Here is a 6,000-nt window from a genome sequence, read left to right as displayed (position 1 = left end):
GGTTTTTCTTCCTTGGCATGTTGTGGACAAAAACCTCTCTCAGTTTTGAAAAATTCATCTTTTATTGCTCTAGAACATCATTTGAGTGCCACTTGTCCCGATGTGTGAAACAAGGAATTTTGTCGAAATGGAGCGAAATGAAGGGGATAGGGGGCTTCTAAATTCTTGGGGAAATTTGTGGGAGTGGGGAGGGATGTTAGGAAGCAGGGGAAAGTGGAATCTCAGTGATTGAGTGAGGGGAAGGGGTCGAAAAGGGCAAAACACAGGCCAAACCTAGAAAATTGCCAGGTTGTAGCTAGAAACTAGGGTTTGCGCAAAAATGAGGAATTTGGCGGATCTAAGGGATGGGAAGTGTTTGATAAGGTATGTTAAGGATAGGGGAAGGTGTATGAACATCAGGAAACAAGTTTTGCCGGTAATTTGACCATCCAAGAGAAATTAGCTTTCAAAACCCTAGGAGAGGGAAATGAGCTTGCCTAGGCACAACTGAAGCATGAACATGGTGTAAAATGACCCATTAGACACTGACATGATAATGAAAACCCTCTGAATGATGATAGGCTCAGCTGAATGATGACATAGGCTGACATTTGGGCAAACTTTGAAAAGAGTGAAAGCAAACCCTAGACCTAATACCTAGTGACCAAATTTTGCTTGAAGACTCACTGAAATGACAAAATTTGACCTTGACATTTCAAAATCACTATGTAAGAGCACATTTGATCACTGGAGGAAGGCTGTAAAGACTGACACTAACAAGTCCCACAACCAAATTCAGTAGCAGATTTTAGGTGGTTGATTTATTTTTAATGTTCTAAAAGGTTTTTTGGAAGAAGATTCAGTTACTTGTTTTTTGATCTCTACTATCTCGTTAGACAAAGTTTTAAGGACTTGTTGCAAGCCTTCAAGATCAAAAGGGATTTTTAAGTTCTTTATTTTTAGATTCATCCTTAAATGTAATTCTTTTTAATTTTTTTTCTTCCTAGTCCTTTTTCTTTTCTAGTGCATTTATCCCCTTCTCTACAAACACAACTTCTTTCATGTTTTCTACCAAGGTATTTTTATTAGCTCTATCTACAAAAATTGCGATGTTAGAAGCAAGAGATGAAATATACCATTCAATTTGTACATCGACACCACATCTAGAAGTAGCTGGGATTTTATTTAACAATTTGTTAAATATGGAATTGAAATCTTTTATGTTTTCCCCTGAATTCGTTTTTAAATGGGAAAGGCCATTGATAAGAGATGCGGTTGAGCGGTCATCACCAAATTTAGTTAAAAAAAAATTCATAAAAAATATCCCAACTAGTAATAGAATTGGCTGGTAATGAAAAGTACCAAGACCCTGTTGATCCTGTAAGAGTATACAGGAATAATCTAACAACAACGTCGTCTTCAACTACCCCATTAAGATTGATCGCTAACATATAATTATGAAGGTGCTCTTCAGCAGGTAACCCATCATCAAAATTGAATTTGGGATGCCATCTTTCATGATTTTTTGGTAGACAATGAAGTGGTGTTGGCATTTGAACAACTCTCAGATTGGACCGCGGTTTGGCTGTCATTGTAATAGTTGGGGAGGTGGATGTGATGGAAGAAGAACTAGAAGCTATGATAGTACTACTTGAGGCATCACTAGTCATTTGTGTAGAGGAAATGGAAATAGATGAAGTGATCAGTAGAGAAAAAGGAAATGAAATGAATAAATGGAGATGTTTGTGAATGATAGAATGAGGTAATCTCACTAGCAGTTTTCATTCGGCGAGATTGAAATGGAAATTCAAATGGTGAGATGCCAATTTTTGCACTTCGGGACCGAGTCAAAAAACCAATTCCGTGAAAAATAGAAGTTATACTTCCTTCAAAAACTTCGGATCATTTAGTTTTTTCTGCTGAAATGGAGACGTCTTCCAATTTCTTTATCAAAGTTGTAATTTCTGGCGATTTTAGAGTATAATCTACAGGGATTACCTAAGGAAGTATTCTAGGAGACTTGGGAGGTGATTGTACAACTCCTGATCCAAAAGTAGGAGATTCTGGAGGGGATATGGAAGTTGTAGGAGATTTGGAGGGGGAATGACTCTTGGAATGGCCTTTTGTTTTTGGATTGAACTTAATTTCCATTCATAGTCTGCAAGCCTCCTTCTAGTGCCAAAAGTGTTGAGGCCTCAAAAATCACTGCATCAACACGAGTGAAAGCCACCTGTCTAAACCTTAAGACAACTCCTTTTCCGTTTAGGTTGTTAGCACCTAAATCTGCCTTAGGCTGAAAGAAGGAAAAATTCAGGGTAACCACAAACCACGCTCAGTCTGGTAGCTAGACCTACCAGAACAGGAGAGGGCTCTCTCCGGGTCACACTCAGTAAAAATACACAATAAAGTCTGAGATGACTCAAAATGAAATACTGATTTTAGGCTAGTAAATAGATATGGAAAATGTGATTTTTTAAATGACTGAATTTTCTGGGTTGTGTGGGGCCAAAGGACCGCATGAGCTGGGAAATTAAATCAAAGACACAGAATATTTCGTGAGGCAAGATAGGCGGGAGGTTTAGCAATTAGATTTAAATAAAATGGAGTGGAAAGACTGTTAAGAAAAGCTAAAAAGGGCATACACATGAATCCTTTTCAGACAAAAGAAGATACACAAAATATGAATGCTTTACAAGGCAGAGCATAAACTGGATTCTACCTTTCCTACTTAAGAGCATTAAACCAGAAATGATTATGAGTGGATGGTAAACATAACAGAGTACATATGACACATAGAAAAGAAAACACATTGCTAAACTCACACCACAAGGATCTCATGAATCAAAGCTGCATCATTCTATTAATCTCCAAGCCAAAACTGTACAATGAGAATGCTGGGTTTTTTCTCCACGCTATTCCCAGAAATTCCAACCCTTTACAAATGATTTTCAATACCATAAATAACCTCAGAGGTGGGAAAGCAAATCGATTTGAAGATAGGGAGTCGTTCAATCATCATTAATGAACTGAAGTCGAAGAGCCAACCGTTTGCCAGCGTTGCATTTTCCACCCAAATGACAGATGGAGAGGTCTGGGGACTTGAAACTTGTCCAAATTTCTCAGCATGTACCATCATTTATGATTTTTCATTCCAAATCCAAAAATATAATTTTTTTTCAATTTGGAGCTCCCTATCATAAGCGTCGCGCCAGGTGCGCAGCGCATAGAGCCTATGTGTGGCGCTTATTTGCGGGGGACGTTTGGAGGCCTTCCCGATGTCCAAATTGGGCACAGGATAGCTCGTTGGAAAGGTATTTGAGTCTAAGTTCCAACGAAACTATAATTTTTCAATTTAGAGTTCATTTTCCCTGTCAAAAATCAAATCTCCCAAGACTTATCAAAATGTGCCCAGTGAGGTTGCCTCAAGGCAGAGTGCTGTTACGGTCAACTTTTGAAGGTGTTCATAAACTCCAAATTGAGCTCATGATAGCTCATTGGAAAGCTCTTTGTGTCTAGTTATAATTTTACGCATCAGGAAAGTCATTTGGCTAACCGATCTAGGAGGAAACTTGATTTTCCCAAGGTCACTTTAGAGGTGCATCAATTCTCCCGAGGCAATTGTATTTTTCACATTTCTCTAAAACCATGACACCTGTGTAAACAGTGAAGGAGGTTTTTCTTCCGTGGCCTATTTTGGACAAAAACCTCTCTCAGTTTTCCAAAATTCATCTTTTCTTGCTCAAAAACATCATTTGAGTGAATTATTGAACCTTCCTCTGGCCTGCAAGTATTATTGAAGCACTTTGAGAACAACAATTTGCAAACCCTAGACCTAATGACTGAAATGAGTCTTGTCCATTAAAAGATAAAACATTTACTGTCATGGATTTTAATAACTTTGATGAAAATACCTAAGCTAGTAGGTACAAGACATGAGGGGAATGAACTGACAAGACCCTTCCGTCAGATTATGGCATGCCTCTAGTGGAATGCAGCTGAGTGAATGGAGCGAGACACCTAAAAATGAGATGCAGAAAGAGTTTTGATCTCTGATGGAGGACTGACAAGACCGACTCTAACATTGGCTCCAATGGGGGATGGTAGCTCCAGCTCCTTGGAGGTGCCAAGAACTGCAGATCTTTGGGTGAGCAGACAGTGCCTTCGTCCATTGGGCTATGGAGTCATTATTTCGACAAACAACACAAGACTTTGACACATTTATTGACTGGAACTTGACTTAAACCGACATTAATTATGAAACCAACATGACTGAAAAAACTGACTCAATGCAAAAGGAAATGACTCATGACTGACTTAACTAAAACAAGAACTGACAAAAATTATTCAATGGCAGCAGTCCATCAAGATTTGAGGGTTTCAAATTATGATGACAACCACCTGCATATTAATGCAATATGTACAATCATGTGTAATGTGTCTTCCAATATAACCAATCAAGCAGATGCCTTCTTGATTGATTCTCCTGATCAGATCTCGTGGTCAACAACAGATACTGGTAACTGGGCATCCAAAAACACAGTCGACCATGATCTCCTTCATCACTGAATACTGCAATAATCACCTTCACTGCTGACTGCAATAGATTTGCCATTGGATCATGAAAAACATGAAGATTTACCTCTTGTTTAGGAAACAAGATGTCTTTTTCTTTTGATGCTGATCTTCCTTCATAATGTTCTTCAGAAAAAGTATGGTCCTGGTCCTCAAAAATTTCTGAACAAGTGGATGAGCAGATTTCCTCTTCAAAAAACATTTCAAAACATGAGACATATGAGGAAGAATCTGAAAGGGAATCCTGAATAGTCTGGTCTGCTGAAGTCTGAATATATGGTAGGTCATCTTCATACGATATGATAGCCAGATTCTCATTACATTCATCACATTCATCAATCATGAGAAAAGCAACTTCAGATGTTTTTTGAAACCTAACACTAACATTTCTATCATCTACCATAAATTCATCCAGAGGAACTTTTTTACTTGCTTGAGCAACGATCTCATCTTGTTGTTCATGAGCTGACTGGATTACCTCTTCATGAAGACTGTGTTCTGCTGACATGAGAACATTTGGATCCAAAACTCTGTCTTCTTCATCCCAGATGATTTCAGCAGCAGAGTTCTCTTTCATGGGACTTAGTACAAGGTTTTCTTGGTCATCACAATCTGAATCTGAATCTGAAATGGGTGACTTGACATTATCACATTCTAGAATTAGAACTGGACTTCCTTGCATGCTATCTTCTTCTATGGACAGATCTGAACCGACACTTTTTCTTTCATCACTTTCAGCCATATGGAACTCTTCAACCTGCTGATCTATTTCATGTAATTCATGTTGACTGTCAAGATGCAAAATTCCTTCATTTTCCACCGTACAAAGATCTTGATTCTGCTGCAACGTTTCCTGAGCATCTTGATGGGACTCCTCTAGTTTCTCTTCATGTTGCTGAAATGGATTCTCGTACAAGGCTTCCATGATCTCATCATCCATAAAATTATCATCCTCATAGTATTTTTCAAGGCTTTCAATAAAAGTAGAAGCATGTTTGCAACAGTCATGAACTAGATTTAATGATGGATAAGATTCTTGATATCTTTCAATGAACAGGGCATGAAAATCCTTTAAACAGTAAATACAAGTAGGCGGCAAACTTTCATACCAAGATTGGGCTTCACCTTCCAGAGTGGCCAGGAATATCTTCATCAAGCAATCTTCAGGAAAATCAACCTTCAACTTGCGAATATGCATGTGAAATCGAACTAGATGTAAAGCAGCGTCCTTCTTACCATCATCTTTAAACGTAGGCAGATTCCTTGACCAATCTACCTTCGGAATTTTATTTGGAAAACCTGGGATGTGATCTCGGCTCATGGGAGCATATCTTCTTGCAACCCGCTCCATTTTGAAAATCTCAAAGCTACTGATCTCTCTGCAGTGGAGTCACCATGAAGGATTGATTGTTGGATTCTTCAGTGAATGGAGTCGCCAGGTGAATGATT

Source organism: Pinus tabuliformis, chromosome 1_1 (genome assembly GCF_031772625.1).
Source record: "Pinus tabuliformis cultivar Carrire ecotype Pingquan chromosome 1_1, CPIR1, whole genome shotgun sequence".
Taxonomy (NCBI): Eukaryota; Viridiplantae; Streptophyta; class Pinopsida; order Pinales; family Pinaceae; genus Pinus; species Pinus tabuliformis.
This window is presented reverse-complemented; position numbering follows the sequence as displayed.